The following is an 18,201-nucleotide window of genomic DNA, read 5'->3' as shown; positions in this document are numbered from 1 at the left end:
TCATGCTAAAACTCTCCAATCAAAAGCCTCATTCATCAGCGCACTGTTTATTTTAAAGTAATGACATGTGCGTGTGCTTTTGGAGACCAGGACAGGTTAATTTGGTGCTTTTTGAATATTAATATAAATATTTAATATGAAACACTTGCAGGCATGAGTCCAAATAAGAAAATGTCAAAGAGACAAGAACATCATATATGCTGTCATACATTCCTCAGCAAAGGACATGGTCGCCATGCTTTGAAAAAGGGATTTTAAAAACTACTAAACACAGGAAACCAGAAATAGGAGTTTTCTTCTTGCAAATACTTTAAGGCGGCACAGTGGCATAGTGGTTAGCACTATCGCTTTGCACCTCCAGGGTCCGGGTTCGATTCTCGCCTGTGTGCATGTTCTCCCCGTGATTGTGGGTTTCCTCCGGGTACTTCAGTTTCCTCCCACTTTCCAAAGACGTGCAGATTAGGCTAATTAGCGTTCTCAAGTTGGCCACAGTGTGTGAATACCACGATTGTAAACATGGGAATAAATACAATGGACACCATTGGCCTTCACGGTCACTAGTTGGACTACAATGGTTCCTAGATGGATGGAAGGGACAACTTATTGTGCCATTATTCGCTTATTTGACTTTTGTCTATATAAATAAGTTTGAATACTAAATGATACATGTAATAGTTAAATATTGTGGTTTGAACATTAAATTGCAATAAGTGTTGAAATAAAATTGAGCAAATGATGTAGCACTAATTCTAGCCAATCAGGGTGGTAGTATATACATAAAGAATGCTAAAAACTATATATATTTTTTACCTTGATGTGCAAAAGATCAATTAATGGTTGTGTCTAAACACCAATGAACATTTAAGCAGTTAAAATGTACATTTTATGAGATGGCCCAACTGTGAAAATGTATTAAATGATCATTTTTATGTTTCCTACTCATCTTGAAATGGATTCATATTCTTCTTTTCCTCATCATTTCACACATAATACTCCACAATTACAAAGTAAAAACAGGTGTTTGGATGGTTTTGTTCATTTATTTAAAAATAAAGACTGAGATCTCTCATTTATATAAGTATTCAGACCCATCACTTAATACCTGGTCAAAGCGTCTTTGGCAGCACTGACGGCCCCAAGCCTGCTTGTGAATGATGTTAGGTTGAACAGGCAGTGTCAGTGCACAGCCATTTTCAGTTCTCTTCAGAGATGTTCAGAGGGGGTTGAGATTCAGGTTGGGTCACTCTAGGACTTTTACAGAGTCGTTCTGAAGCCACTCCTATGTTTTCTTGCCATTATGCCTTGGGTATTAGTTTTATTGAACCTTCATCTCAGAGATCCTACAGGAAGTAATAACTCTTTTTTTTATCTTTATCAACTTTCCTTCTATTTTGACTAATCTCCCAGTCCCAGTTGCAGAAAAACATCCCCACAGCATGATGCTACCACCACTGTGTTTGACTGTATGAATGGTTTGAGGAGGTTTTAAGGCCAGAATTCCAGATTCCAAATATTTCACTCTTTATGTCATAAAACCAGATGATTTGGATTTGGATTTGGTTTCTTATGGTCGCTTGGTGCTTAAAGGAGCATCTTCAGGTGCTTTTTGGCAAACTCTCAGCCAGCTGTAATGTCTTTAAGTGAGGAATGGCTTCTGTCTGGTCACTGTACTACAGCATAAACAGTAGGCCTGGTTGGTGGAGTGCTGCAGTAATGGCCTGTAAATCTCTGTGTTCTCCACAAAGGAGCTCAGCAACTCATTTATAGTGACCCTTAGGTTCTTTGCTATCTCTCTGACCAAGGCCTTTTATCTTCGATTACTCAGTTTTCCCCGGTTCTGTGTCTTGACAGAAATCTCTCTCTGATGTTTACAGATAATTCTCCTGACCTCATGGATTTGTTTTCACTCTAACATGAACATTCTACTGTAAAATCTCATATAGACAGGTGCCTGCATTTCCAAATTATGGACAATTACTTCAGTTACTATAGGTGGACTTCACACACGTTGTGATGCACCAAAGCTTAATTGCATGTGTCATAACAAAGGGTACAAATACTAATGTAAATAGGATATATCAGTCTTTATTTTTGTAATACATAAAAAAACTCTAAACACCTGTAAATAAGGGATTTATTTATAGTCACACTATCCAGTGACATCCAGATGAGGATGAGTTCACTTTTTGAGTCCGGTTGCTCTCATTGCTTTATTGGGAGATCTTAGGGAGGGAAGGCCAAGATCAGGACTTGAGGGTATCATGGGCTCAGACTCACCCAAAACCGGACATGTACATACTGAAAAAGGTCAGTTTAGCAACTGTATTAGCATTCTTATTAACATTCTTTATTGATATAAACTGAACTCCCACCCTGATTGGGTATAAAATGGTGTAAAAAAACTCACATTACGATTATTCTAACATGTATTGCAAATTTAATTTAAACTTAGAGATTTATCTTTTGGATGTACATTTTTTTTATTTAAACTTATTTATCTGGGCGTACAGCAAATACTGTAGCTTTAATGATGCTCTCATTAAAAGGGATATTTGGACCAGCAATGTGAAAACACTAATCAGTCTATACCGCATGTCTTTGGACATTAAGAAAACAAGGAGTAAACCCACCAAGCACAAGGAGCACATGTAAAAGACCACACACACACACACACACACACACACACACACACACACACACATACAAACTAGGGACCAGATTTGCCATTCCTTAACGTGCAAGGCAACAGTGCTGACCACAAAGGCGTCATGCCACTTCGCCTAAAAATGAATGACATAGAATGTTTCCCACTTTAAATAAGTCTTCAGAAACTGCACTGTCTCAGACACACACAGGTCTAAGAGTGTCATGCACTCAGAAAAAAAAAATCAATAAGGGTGTCTCTCATGTGTGATGCATGCTAGTATTTTTCCAGGCCAAGAAGAGCATCAATCCCCACTTGTTATGGTGAGAAAATGGGCCTCTTCTTCTCTGGACTCATGCTTCTGCTCGCAGCATGAATGAATCAATGCAGCCACCACTGAGCTACAGCCCTGCAACGCTCTCGCTTTCTCTATCTATCTATCTCTCTCTCACCCACACACACAGTCTGTCACACATTAAGTGTTATGAATGGACTGGACGCTGTTTATTTTGTGAACAGTTTCTTGTTAAGTTTTAAACACATTGCCTACAGTCCACTTTTACTATTACAGCTAGTAGGTGGGTTTTCACTTTAAAACAGCAGGTTGGCATGGGGATAGAGAATGAAACACAGTGGTGTGCACTGGCTGAAAAACGCATAACACATGGCTCTTTTTTTCTACTGTTTATGCTTTTGGGGAAGATGCAGGGACAGTATTCGGAAGGTCTTACCCCATACAGAAAACGTGTTATTAAATAATAATAATAATAATAATAATAATAATAATAATACTGTAATAATAATAATAATAATAATAATAATCTTTATCAAAATTTCTGGGAATAGGGTTAAATTGTTTGCTTACATGTAGACTATACTGCAGCTAAATTAAAATTTCTATTATAAAATACCCTGCCTGCCCCTCTTTACAGTATGTGCATCCCTTCTTACCATAATGTACCAATTGCTTTGGAATAAGGTAAATCTGAACTTACCCGACCACATGACCTTTTTCCATTGACACAAAGTCTATTCTTTATGCTCTTTAGCAAAATCAAGCCTTTTTTTCTGATCACTCTTTTTTCTTATGGCTATACAACCGTTTAGTCCCAATCCTGTGAGTTATTATCACATTGTGCGTGTGGAAATGCTCTTACTTTCGCTAATAAACATACAGTATGTAGGTTTGAATAATGTATTGGATAGTTCTTAACCCAATTTCAGTAATTTCATCAGTCTTCTTAGTTGTGCTTGTTTCAGGTCAGTAATTTGACCATTCTGAAACAGTAACATAATTTCCACGACCATGGGATACATCTGCTTTTACAGTATGTTTGTTTAAGAACAAAAAACTATAAGAAACTCCTTAAAAACATTACATTACATTACATCCTACAATAAAATTACACAAAGTGTTTAGTAAGAACAGTAGACAGATACACACGAAAGAAAATAGAGTGAATTAAAGTTCTCAGGTAAGACTTATGGAATAACTGGAGGTTCATGAGTCATTTTGAGAATAAGAATTTTTAAACATAAAAGAATTATAGTGAAAAAAAAAAAATTTGCAGAATCGAGCAAAATACCAGGCTGACTCACTGCTTGGGTCTGTATATGCATATAATCATGTACATTTGGCAGGGTTACAATATGTACAGTCACTGTAAAAATATAAAGGTCTGTATGAAATTATATGTATACAATCTAGGTCTGTATAATGATATGCTGTATAGAGCTCTTATGTGCGATGTCAGATCAGAAAAACCAAACAAGCCGCCATTTTGTATGGCAATCTGTCTGCGGTTTTACAATGCTGGACTGTTGTTATGCATGGAAATGCTACAATATACAGTATGAGGCAAAAACCTGGAAGACAGCCATGAATTAAGAATTATACAAAAACATCCTTCAAGAGCAACTGCTCACAGCCATCCAAGAACAGTTTGGTGACAAACATTGCCTTTTTTAGCATGATGGAGCAGCTTGCCACCATAAGGCAAAAGTGATAACTAAGTGGCTCGGGGAACAAAACAAAAAAATTTTGGGTCCATGGCCTGTAAACTTCCCAGACTTTAATCCCATTGAGACCTTGTGGTCAATCCTCAAGTGGCAGGAGGACAAACAAAAACCCAAATTCTGACAAACTCCAAGCATTGATTATGCAAGAATGGCTACCATCAGTCCGAATGTGGCCCAGAAGTTGACTGACATGCAAGCATGCCAGGGCAGAACTTAAAAAGGGGTCTTAAAAAAGAAAAGTCTTAAAAATATTGACTCTTTGCATAAACTTGATGTAACTGTCAATAAAATCCTTTGGCACTTATTGCTTGTAATTATACTTCAGTATACCACAGTAACATCTGAAAAAAGATCTAGAAACACTGAAGCAGCAGACTTTGTAAAAGTTAATGTTTGTGTCATTCCAAAAACTTTTGTCCACGGCGGCACTTGTGAAATGCTGGGATAAGTACAAATAGTGTAGCAGTAAGTTTTTACTCTCATATACTCTCAACTGTATTCTGTTATTCTACACAATCAGAATTTAAAGCAAGTAAATCCTGCAAGCACAGTCCTAATTTAAAGCAAGACCTGGATGGATAGTGCTGAGCCGTCAACTTCGTGGAAGAAATGAGGTGAAGTTGCATGGTAAAAAAGCCTCAGTAAAAAAACACATCTATCTTCAATAGTGAAAGAAAAAGCGTTTTTATACACACATTGTGATGAGAATTCACAGAATTGGGACTAAACAGCTGTGTGGCCATAAGAAATCCACTTGTTAATGAGACTAATCAGAATAAAAGGCTTGAGGTTTCCTAGGAAGAATAAAGACTGGGCTTTGGAGCAATGGTAAACAGTCATGTGGTCTGATGAGTCCAGATTTTTAACCCGATGGCACAGGCATATCCCAGGACTTAAATTGTGTTGTGAGTGGTTCTGGGAGCATGAGGAATAATTTTTACGAATGAACTGTCTACCACATTGTGTTCTGGAACCAAAGCTAAAGGTGACTAAGTGAAATCTTCGAGTATGCAAGTGTTTTTTGTTTTTTTTTTGGCCAGTGTAGATTTCTTGTAGTGAAAAGAACAGGATTCCAGGATAAAAATCTTCTAAGCAAGTGCTGAATAATAAATGAGCACCAAATGTAGTATGTGTCATACTACTACTGTAAATGTCCCAATGCCTTACACAGCATGAAGAACAAGCCACATTTTCCCCCTTATCATTATTTCAGTGATTGCATTTTAATCAGTCCCCTCCCTGTATATATCACAGCGCATAGAGAGCCAATCCAGGTTGTAACAAATTTGACTAATCTCAGGAGCATTCGAGCTGCTGTGTATTTTTGGTGTGCTTAAGCTGCATGACCACAGCACAATAAGGCCATCTGGGATAGAGAGAGAGACTGATTCCAGCTTTTACACTTGTTACCAACTAATGCACATTGCCAGTGTGTGGACGAGGAAAAGAGGCAGATATATGACAGTACATTTCCATTTCTCACATTGCCATAAGTCCATGTGCAAACTGTATAAACTGTGAACCAAATTTATTCTAGGAATAATCCAAAAATGCAGTAAAACAGTCATGTGAATCTTATGGTCTTTTGATCTTTACACCATACAGTTAGAGCAAGAATGCTCTAATCCAGCATTTAGTGCACTTATAACGATAGGAAAAAGGCAGTGATATTTTCCAAGGTCTGTTAACTCAGTAATGACATGTTGTGATGCAGACCTCTTTGCATTACAACCGACATGCTAATGAGATTCCTCTCTTGGGCACTTTTGTTCTTTGTCGCTTTCTATAAACTTAACCGTCAGTATGTCTAAACAGCTCACTAAACAACCTTGAATCGTTCTCCTTCGCCTTGAACATAAGCTCTGATTTTTCTTTTTGAAGGCAGGATCTTATGTTCAGCTGGAGCAGAGAGAGAGTGATCAAAATGATTTCAAGGGTAGCCGGTTCACAGGTGCGCAAAGAATTTATAGCAGATTTGTGAATTACAGGAAAAACTATTCTGTTGGATGCTTTTATCAGTCACAGGAACGTCGCGCTATTTAAGATGGTAGAATCAAGACTGAGGTAAAAGAGACAGTTTCAAAGGCCTATGAATGGATGACAGAGTAATAAGATCATATACAGGAAGGAATGAAATCAGTATGGCAATGCGTTTAATATGCGTTTAACTGGCATGAAATCTGGTGCTCAGGTCCCCTTTAAAGGAGACTAATAAACTCAAACGATGCCAGCATACCATGAACAAACAACTAGATTATCTCTTTATTATTTTAAGCATGTGTTCTTTATTGACTACTCATTTTATCACCAATAAAGAAATAAACATGCATTAATGTAAGTGAAACACGCATATAGAAACTTTGCAACATAAAGGCAACCTCTCCTAGCTTTAGCTAGACACCTACACTGACTTATACTGCACATGGTCTTACTTTGCTCTGAATACAGCCTCAATTCTCATTGTATAAGATGTTGAAAACATTCTTTTGTAGAAGTCCATGTCGCATTGATTGCATTTCCAGGTGTTCATGCTGTGACTCTCCTGTTCTCCCATATCCCAAAGGTGTTTTAGTGGAGTCAGATCCATTGAATGGGAAGGCTGAAGAACAGTGAACTCATCGTCATGCTCATGAAAGCAGTTTGACATTACTTTTGCTTTGTGGCATAGTCTATTATCATGCTGGAAGTAGCCATTAGAATATGCATGAATCATATAAATAAAGGGATGCACATGGTTAGCAATAATACTCAAATAGACTGTGGCATTCAAGCTCTGATTGGTTGGTAATAATAGGTCCAAAATGTGCCAAAAAGCATCACTTACACCATTACACCACATCCACCAACCTGGACAGTTGGGTCACAAGCCAGGGTTGGTCCATGGATTAATGTTGTTGGGGCCAAACTCATTTTCCAGTCTTCAAGTGTCTAGTTTGTCATTTTGAACCAGTCTAGCCACTCTTCAGTCTCTCATCAACAAGACATTTCTATCAATAGAAGGGTCACTCAATAGACATTTTGTCCTTATTGCACCATTCTGTGTAAACTCTAGAAAATATTGTGTGAAAAATCACAGGGCAACAGCACTTAAATGAATACTCGAACCAGACACCCTTCACCAACTATCATGCCACAGTCAAAATCACATTTTTTTCTCTTATTTCGATGGTTGATGTGAACATTGCGAGAAGATTTTGGCTTTTTGCCTCCACCTGATTCTCTGATTAGATAATCATATGAATAAATAGTTGTACATGTGTAAATGTTCAATGAGAGCATCAGTAATGTATCACTATGTAATGTTGGCAATAACTAGGAATGTCTAGATCAACAATAAAAATAACTAGGTAAAATGAGAAAGGGTCACAAAATCAGTTAAACAAGAAGACCAAGAATTATCAAATAACTAACACTGGCACTGTAGCATACTGTATCAGATCAGTACTTGAAGTGGAAAAGGAAATAAGGGCCATCGTTTAAAATCACAGCATGACCTCTTTGTCCGCTTTACAGAAATCAAATGCAGCTAGAATATGCCAGGACATTTTGTTAAAGAAAAAAAAAATGAGACGCACATCTCATTTAGATGTGCGTCCCCGGTCTCAGGCTAATTGGCCTGATTTGCTGGGCCAGTGCTGAGAGATAAGTGAATGAAAGTCATCAAACTTTAATGTTCTGGTTTTATACTCTCCCAGAAGATTGAGAAGGTCTTTTTTGATTTTGTCATGATTTGTCAGACACCCGCATGGTCAGAAAAAGGCAAGGGGTTCTTTATAAGAGTTTTGTAAAAAGCTCTGACAGATAACATTTAATCAAGGTGAAAAGGCTTGCTACTGACACACATGCCCAAAAATAAACTAGCTAAAAGATTTCCATCTTACCAGCAAAGGTTTTTTTCTCTCTTACTGAACCTCTTAGAACTATGCTATGCATGAAAATTATTTCCAAATCTACACAATGCAACATTAACACATTAACATTTATTATCAATTATACACCAGTAAATTGGTTACAGGATCTCAGGCACCCTAAGCTCACTCATGCCCACGGGGACCAAAAGTTATCCTGTCTGGTCCAAACCCACAGAAAAGCCAATGCAGCACAAGTCGCTGAAAAGTCTATTCTGGCCATAATAGAAAGGCGCCAGAACACCTAGTGCACGTCAGGCCTCACGTCAAGTCAAAGAACCCAAAACTGCTGATCCAGCCCCCAAGCACCCCAAATCCCAGTCCGACTAAGACGCACCGGACAAAACAAGGCCTTCTCCATGGAGGTCCCACCCAACAATCCACAGCACCCATAGAATATTCCACTAACGCCCTGGTGCCAGACACCAGAGTACACGCCCAGAGGTCTTGTGGAGTCATGGCACGAGAGGCCAGAGCCTCCCTAGTGGCACATGTGGATCCTAGACAATACTAGCCATAATGTTTTACCTTTATAATGTGCTGATCAGTGTATGCATGAGCTTTGCATTTAACAGGGGACCGAGATTACATGGCTGTAATATTTTTATATTTAAAGTAAAGTAAATAGGCTATATTAGGATATAGCAAAACGTAAACCGTACGTGAAACATTTCTTTTTTCCACAAATACAAAAAGGCTTTTTTGCCCTTTATTGCTGACTTCTGCCATATTATCTGAGACAGTTTGTTAACAGGTTACACACTCAACCGAAAGGAAAGAGGTTCGTCATCGACATTTAAAAGATGTGTAATTGTGCATTCAGGTGATAACACTACTTGAAATTAGAAGCTAAATTAAGGCATAGACTAAGTGTGTGGTTGTCTGTGTGTGTGTGTGTGTGTGTGTGTGTGTTTCCATTACTGATAAAGTGCAAACACAAAGAGACATGCCCTGCAATTAACTATAATTAGACTTTATGTGTTAATTTATTGGTGCTGTTATACTAACTGTAGATGTGCAGTTTCACGGTGACGAATTTGACCACATTCCTCAGGCACAACAATAACTTTCTCTTTTTTAATTTAATGGAACCTATAGTGAAACAACAGGAAAACGGAAGAAGTCGAGCCTTATAATTAGGGCTGATATTTATGACAGGGATATTACAGTAGGTCGATCTGCAGGAGTCTGTCTGTGGACAAGAGACTGGAACAAAGCAACCCACACTTTGGATGTCATTAAAGTGAAAAGGAATTTATTTTATATTGAATTTTCTTTTTCTTTTTTCCAAATTATTATCAGCATTTTATTTAATATCTGGTGAATATCTTTCCTGTAGCACCAAGGACCTTTCTACAGTATAATGTCCACTAAAGTAGGAAGACTATAGAAGATGGACATGGACATTGGACTTTTGCATGGTGATGCTCTCGCCCTCATATCATGTTTAGCAAGTAGCCCAAAACATTTCACAGCCAAAAGTTCTTTTTTAGAATTCAGCAGGTGACTAATGAAAGAAAGAAAAAAAAAAAAAACAGACATTCAATTGTTGAGCCACTGCAGAATATAATTATGTCATCATATACTCTATCACAAAGGCTTGCAATGACAGGTGTTAAAAGTACAAGTACCCTGGCTTCCTAAAATCAGACTGGTTCATGCTTTTTTTTTTCTTATTCTTTTTTGCTCAACTATTTAATTGTGCCATGAGTTACACCTATAAACAAGCCATGGTCCAACTACTCAAAATACATTTGTGTTCATCTTTCCTTAATTATTCTCAAAGGACGCTTTCAGAATGATTTGACAGACGCTTAATAGCTCAGACCACTAGCACTATTTTTGGTTCTAGTCAAAATACAAACCAAATGACGGCTACCAGGATGACCTTTACATTAGGAGAAAATAATCCATAATAACACTATGCTTTTCTTTCTATCACATTGCTTCACAAACAGCTGTCCAGGGAATCATTGTTGTTTCATATTTACAATCATTAGGCAAATTGCCTTGTCTTCATTCTGTCTGACTAATTTTGTCTGCTTCAATTTAGTCCACTTATATATGCAAATCGAACAAACCTTAACATGCCATTGCAAATTGTTATCAACGCTAGCTTAAAGTAAAAAAAAAAAAATCATTCATCCATTCACCCATCCATTCAATCATTTTAACATTAACCACTCACTCCTGGGTAAGATCATGGTGAAGTTGGAGCCTACACCCTAGACACCATTTCAAGACAGCACACATGCTCCTTCACACCATGGGATAATTTAGATTAAACAATCCACCCACCAGAATGCTTTTGGGAAAGGACCAGAGTATTCAAAGAAAGGCCACATGGTCACATGGAGAACATGTGAAATTCTGCACAGATGGGAACTGGAGCTCAGGACACCTGACTCTAGATGCACCAACAATATGTGCTGCCATACAACCCAAGATAGTTTTTTTATTTAATTAGTTTTAAAGATCTGGCCCAGAAATTTGGAGCAAAGGAAAAAAGAAAAAGAAAATGTATAAAATAGATCTAAAAGAAAATGAATGATGCACAAAATGTTTTTAAATAGCTTATGAAAATGAAAAAACAAAGTTTTTAATGCTCAGGCGATTTGTTTGATTTCACATTTTAAAAATGGTCATTGTCACAAAGTGGCTTTATAGAATCAACAAATATGGAAAAGAGTTTGAGTTTGTCCCTGATGATTAAGCTGAGGGTGACGGTGGCTCCCTGATATACTACACTCCACATTTGCACTTCTAGCCAATGTCTGTTAAGGACATTTACCAATGAAAACACTCACTCGCCCATCATCTGTACTACTTAGTCCTGCATTCAGGGTTGTGGGAGGGGCCTGGAGCCTATGCCAGGAAACGTAGGGCACGAGGCGGTGTACACTCTGAACAGGGTGCCAATTCATCGCAGGGCACACACATTGACAGACTCACACACTCATTCACACACTACGGGCAATTTTTGGGAACGGCATTTAGCCTAACCTGCATGTCTTTAGACTGTGGGAGGAAACTGGAGTGCCTGGAGGAAACCCACCAGGCATAGAGAGAAAATGCAAACTCCATGCACGCAGAGGCAAAAATTGAACCTGGCCGTGAATCGAACCCGGTCCCTGGAGGTGCAAGACTACAGTGCTAACCACCACACCACCGTGCCATCCCCAATGACAACAATAAACTATAAAAACGTAATTAATTGCGGGAGTCATTATCATCGAACTCTATTGTATAGTACTTGCATACTGTACAGTAGGTCTACTGGTTTGGTTTACTTGGTAGAATATGTAATATCTTTTTTAAATACTGGTAGACTTACTAACCATAGAAAATGCATTTTTTTATTTAGTCTGACAAAGCAGGGATAAAACTACTGATGCAGGAAATCACACTCTATCCCTCCAAGCTTATTTATTCCTTCAACAGTAATTGTGTATTACTGTAACTAAATACATCCACCTTGCACCAACCTGATCCTCTATAACAGTAATGAAACTTTTTCATGTAAAAGTATGCTTTTTTAAAAGTTTTTTTTCCCCCTGTCATCATGGGACAACTGCTTCCCATTGAGTGACAAATTACCCCTACCCCTCACAACAATGCAATAGAATTTCCAGGGTCAGAAACACAATCTCACATCCCACCTCAGTCTGTAGTCATTATCATATTTCACAGCCCTTTTGACCTCTCTGCTGTTCAGCACTTCCTGAGAAGGGCAGCAGACTGCATACTTTACCGTTGTAAATTAAATGAGCAGAAAGAAGGGGTGTCAGGTTTAACCTGCTGTCTGTGAAAACTAAAACCTTATGATGAACAGTTTTTCATAACTCCTAATATGCACGTTCACCTTCAAAAGTTGATTAAAAAAAAAAAACTAAAACTAAAAGACTGTCATTAAACAAGCACAATGCTCGGTCATTCAAATAAAGATGTAATGAAGCGCGAGGGAACTGAGATTTGGTTGTGATTTGCGTCGCTGTATTACTGTTTGATGGCTGTAAATGAGGCAAAAAAGAGGTTTAATTATCAGCCTTCTCTATCAAATGAAAACAAAGTGATAAAACACATCACACAGTTCAGCCTTCCTGACTTAAATTCTGTGTTGTGTGTTTCTGTTCACATTTTCATGTGGTGGCAGTTTGCCTGCTACCCTGTCTGTGTCATGTAATGCTCCTGCACTGTGTGTGTGCGTGTGTGTTTTCAGCAGTGATTACATTGACTAAATGCCAAGCCATCTTGTCCAAAGACATTTTCTGTCTGCAATCTGTTAGTACTAGTAAGATAACACACACATCCCACCATACCTTTATTCTGCTATTGATGCGTGTGTGTGTGTGTGTGTGTGTGTGTGTATGTGTTGGACAGCTTAATTGGGCCTTTTAGTATACTCCTTCAGCTTACTCACAACTTGGGTCTACCCTCTAATAATCAATGTCAGTGTATGAAGTGATAAATGTACATTAATGCTACCCGCTATTGCCTGGATGCTTCTTTGTTTGCTAAATTGTCCCCTCCTTGTTTCACCCTCACCCTTCACTGAAACAAGGAAACGAAATCAGGACAGAAAGAATTGAGGAAACCTTGTATTATCCTTGATCGCTGATGTGACATACTGAATTAAACGTAATTGAAACATGATTAAAATATGAATCACATTGTAGGAATGTTGATTATTTTAACCTAAAAGCACCTCTTGACTTTACATATTCCATAATCATGTTGTAATTAAATAGGGTTATTTTTATATATATGTAAAGTAAACCCCATTGTATGTATTTTTTAATTAAAATATTCTTATTATTAAAACATTAATTACAATTTCTGCCTTTTACAGTGTACAATAAAACATGACTTTGCTTTATATCCTTCTTCTAAACGCCTCTTATTTCCTTTCTGCTCAATTCATCTAAGTGCATTTTAGAAATAAGTACCTCCTTAAAGAGGACAGATGGGTTGAATCAAGTAGCCAATAATTGAAGTTTTTGAATGGACTATTCTCTAATAGTAATCATCCTTCCTTCCTTCTTCCTTCCTTCCTTTCTTCATCACTTCTTCACTTTGTTTCTTTTATTATTTCTTCCTTGATTTATTCCTTTCTTATATGTATTACTAATTGTTCCCTTTAATTTTTTAAATCTTATATCTTGTTTTTCCTGCATCCTGCCTCCATCATTTCCTTACTCCATCACTTCATTGTCTCTGTACCCTACTTCTCTCCTTCCAACTAGCAAAAGACAAATATGTCTTCCCTCATATACACAACGCATAATTCTACTTCTGACACTGATTAGATAAACACACAACCCCAGACACGAGGAGGGGCTACTTGGCATTTTTACCGTTTCAATTATTCACACGTTTGACAATACCGTAGACAGCCTAAAACACTAATGAAATCTAAATAAATAGTGCATACATTATTTCTCTCTCTTTCTCTCTCTCACTCTGATTCACAAATGACAAATGCACTTCAGTAAACATAAAATGTTGAATGACCTTCTATTAAAACTATCCTTATATTAATAGAGGTTATGCATCATGCAAAGACAACAATATTCATATTGCCAACTCATTTGATATCATCTTCCACATTTCGTCGATGAAATGGCCTCTTACCTGAACTGCTGTAAGGTCATTCAAATATAGAACAATGTGTATGTGTGTATGTGTGTGTGAGAGAGAGAGAAAGAGAGAGAGAGAGAGAGAGAGAGAGAGAGACTCTTGTTTGAATTTCATCTCCCAGCAGTATTGATCAATCGATAATTACATCACAATTTTCTTGTCTGTGTCCCAGAGTTAGTTATGCACTACAGGGGAAAAAAGTGACTAAAATGTTTTTGTGTTTATTTCTTGCCTTTCGGTTTGGTGTCATTATTATAGGGTTGGTGTTTGGTGTCTATTGGTTATTGACTCTCCAACCTTGCAGAGACTCCTAAAAAACCCTAAACCACCTAAAATAGAAACAACTGAACATCACTGACTTCAACTGATGATAACTATTGACTATAGCCATCTTGAGTTTGGAATAAAAAGAAAAATATCATAATTCAAATAAAAAAAATAAAAAAAATTAAAAAAAACATCCAAACTTTTGGGCTAATAAAGATCTGCTCCTCTGGACCTTTTTCATAAAAAAGCACTGTACTTGAACAGGCTATATTAAACCTGAAATTGATATGACTGATTTCTTTAGACTATCGGACTAGTGTGCATGTGAAAGAGAGAGAGAGAGAGAGAGAGAGAGAAGTTGAGAGAAATCAGGGGAATGGCGGTGGGAGACATTATCTACTCATAGGCATTTTACTGAAAATTATATTTTATGTTTAGTCTTTTGAACTGAATAAAAATGATCAATAATGCAGCTGTTCCTGTTTGCAAAAAAAGCACAAGGAAGACAGAAAGGTCTGTACAGCATGACTTGATGCTAAGATATATAAATACGTCCTATCAAGTATCACAAGAGCATGGTCAGCTTCAGCTTCAGTAAATATGTGCAAGCGGTATTGATCTGGTTGGACAGGATTGATAGAGCCTTCATGACCTTTTCTGATACCGCTGGTTTCTTTATACTCTGCTTATTGGAAAGACATTTACAAATGCAAAAAACAAAGCTCATAAAACTGTAGACCTTATAAACATCATTAAGGGTGTACACCTGCCTTACACCAGGATATGTTCCAGATCTGCTGATTTGATAACCACGATAAAGGCACTTCCCTGAAGAAGAAGGAATTAATAAAAATGATAATGTACAAGCTTTTTCTTTAGGTTTTAACTATTCTTCTTTATTTTAAGACAACATGTCATTAGAAAGTGTCGTGTGAATAAATAGAAATGCTATACAAGAACCCAACTGAAGCCACATGTAGACATTTGTGAGAGAAACTACAAAAACATTTATTTTAAAGGTTTATGGTCTACAGAAAACATTGCAACTGCCTGTTATTATGAGTAAATAACTTTGATGTTGCTCAGCTTCTCCTGTTCATAGCACTCTTTTTCACTTTTACCCTTCAATAACACATATGACATTGCATATTGTGCCTGATATACTGTAGGTTAACAATTTCACAAATAGGATGGCAACAGCTAAAACTATTTACAATGAAACACTGTATATAAAAGCCCAAAAAACACAAGTGTAGCCAATTCATACAGTATATACATTTTATTTAATTATCAGCATATCCTATCTTTTAAAAAAAAAAAAAAGAAAAAAAAAAAGCTGGGGTCAGAGCAAAGGCTCAGTCATGATACACTGCCCTTGGAGCAGAGAGGGTTAAGAGCCGTGAGCCTTACTCAAGGGGCTAACAGTGGCAGCTTTGTGGTGCTAAGGCTTAAACTTCTGACCTTCTGATCAGTAACCCAGAGCCTAAACCAATGAGCAACCACTTCCCTTGTTTTTTAACTTAAAAAAGAAATTATTAGTTTTACTGTTCCAGTTGGTAATTTCTAGTTCGTACTGACAGATTAATAAGCTGGAATTTAATTGTCACCACCTAGTAGAAATATTCACATTGATTTGATGGCAGCAGAGAGGATATTAGGCTACAATCATTCTGTCTGTTTGGTTTTAATTATGTCAAAGAAAGAACTGAGGGAACAATAGTCCATATTTTAATTATATTAGCAAAGAGTATGTGAACCCAGTGGGCATGAAGACCAGGTCTCAGGTACTATGTAAAAGATAGATGAGGTCAGGATAATATAATATAATATAATATAATATAATATAATATAATATAATATATGATAAAATATGAAGGAAAAGTTTGCATTTTTCTTCTTTGGTCCCTTATGCTCTCTCACTGTCAGTTCCTTATTCCCATTAATGCAACGATCTAAAAGGTCTATCAGTTGTCGTCACAAAAAATAAGATATTACTAATTAGTAAAGAAACCCTACGCATAATTTTGTTAATGATGACTTAATAATTAGTTATATGTCTGGGGTGTTAACATTGGTTGGTGCCAGATGAAAAGCAAGATGCAGATTAGGCTAAAACTGTTCCATGTACAGGACACTTTCTAATGTTATGTTGTCTTAAAATAAAGAAGGCTAAATGGTGTTACCAAATTGCCTATAGTGTGTGAATGAGCATGTGCATGTGTGTGTGCCCTGCGATGGATTGGCACCCTGTCCAGGGTGTACCACGCCTTGTGCCCTAAGTCTCCTGAGATAGGCTCCAGGCCCCCGGCGCCCCTTTATACAGGATGAAGTGGTATAGACAAGAGTGAGTAAGTGAGTGAGTGAGCGAGCATCACTGAACAGAGCATGAGGATTAAAGTACACAAAATATATTTTAAAAGTTTATTGTTATCATTATTGTTATTAAAGTGTCAGTAAAGATGTGTGTAAAAACTCAAAGAGCTAATTTCCAACTCCATGGCTAGACGACTAGACGTCCTAACACCAACCTCTCAGCCGGCGACGGTAGAAGTAAACGGAAACGATCGCTGATTGGCTGTCTCATATTAGTTACTAGGTTCTGATTGGCTCTCCGCGCTGATCACTCTGCAGTGCGATAGGTCGGGTTTAGGGGTAACGACCGCTTGTGACATGTGTGCTGGTTAAAATGAGTACTTTCAGCCGCTCGGATTTCTCACTTCATGGACACACATTAGACAAAGGCACGCACATAAACAACAGCAACAACAACAACAACAACAATCTTAATTCAGTGAAGCATGCTCCACACTTCGCATTCACCTCCACTTTGCTGTCTCCTTTCATAGCACTGCGATGCTAAATCAATCTATAGGATTAATGCAGACTTACCTTTCCGCTGCGACCATCAAGTGCTTCAAGTGTGTCACACGTGTTAATTATCCCGGGCGTGTGAAGGCAAACTTGAGGCTGCTGTCCTTCGTCTCAAGCCGGTAACAGTCGGCGGTGCATTTCAGTCAGTGATCAAGTCACTTGTAGGTTGTTCCGATTTCCGAAAACCTCGAGAACTGACGATGTTTTTTAAAAAAGAAGAAGAAGAAGAAGAAGAAGAAGCGAGTGTTAGAGTACTAGAGAGAACTCGTTTCGTCTCTGAGTCGGCTTGTCTCCAGCGAACGGAAAGCGGATAAACCAGTGATTCTCATCAGCACTCAGTTCATTCAGGTTTGCAGCGAGGAGACGGGGCTTGAAAACAAGCAGTGATGCTGCAACGCTCCTCACTCAGGGCCTGGGGGAAAGAGAGAGAGAGAGAGAGAGAGAAGGGAAAGGCGGAGAAAGAGGGAGAAAGAGAGAGCAAGAGTGGGGGAGGGTGAGAGAGTGAAAGGGGACACACATAGAAGAGAGAGAGAGAAAGAGAGATTAGGTCAGCACCATGGACAGGGGCGACTAGACTAGATTTCTACTATTACATTCTAGCCTGAAGTGCTAAAAGCCCATCATATCTTTTACTTTTACTATGTTTCTGATTCTAATTTTTTTTTTCAACCAAAGTTTTCTTGTGAGTTGTCCACTAACCACAAGATTTAATTCACATAAAGCTGTAAATATACTTTCTGAACATGACAGCTATAAGTCTCCGGAGCGCTGATGCTGGAGCAAAGCTGGACACATTAAACCCTCTTATCAAATGCAAAACAGTGTATGATCCAGCAACAATATTGATAACAACTG

General features: G+C 37.8%; 1 protein-coding gene across 2 annotated transcripts in view; it reads right to left on the bottom strand.

Moving 5' to 3' along the window:
• dlgap4b (discs, large (Drosophila) homolog-associated protein 4b) overlaps positions 1-17,513 on the bottom strand; it is a 122,582-nt gene extending 105,069 nt beyond the window's left edge. For both annotated transcript variants that reach the window (XM_053498799.1, XM_053498800.1), the window contains exon 1: positions 17,365-17,513. The gene's annotated coding sequence lies outside the window, so the exon portion shown is untranslated. The remainder of the gene's footprint in view (positions 1-17,364) is intronic.
• Between the last annotated feature and the right edge of the window lie 688 nt (positions 17,514-18,201).

Source organism: Clarias gariepinus, chromosome 6 (genome assembly GCF_024256425.1).
Source record: "Clarias gariepinus isolate MV-2021 ecotype Netherlands chromosome 6, CGAR_prim_01v2, whole genome shotgun sequence".
NCBI lineage: Eukaryota > Metazoa > Chordata > Actinopteri > Siluriformes > Clariidae > Clarias > Clarias gariepinus.
This window is presented reverse-complemented; position numbering and strand designations above follow the sequence as displayed.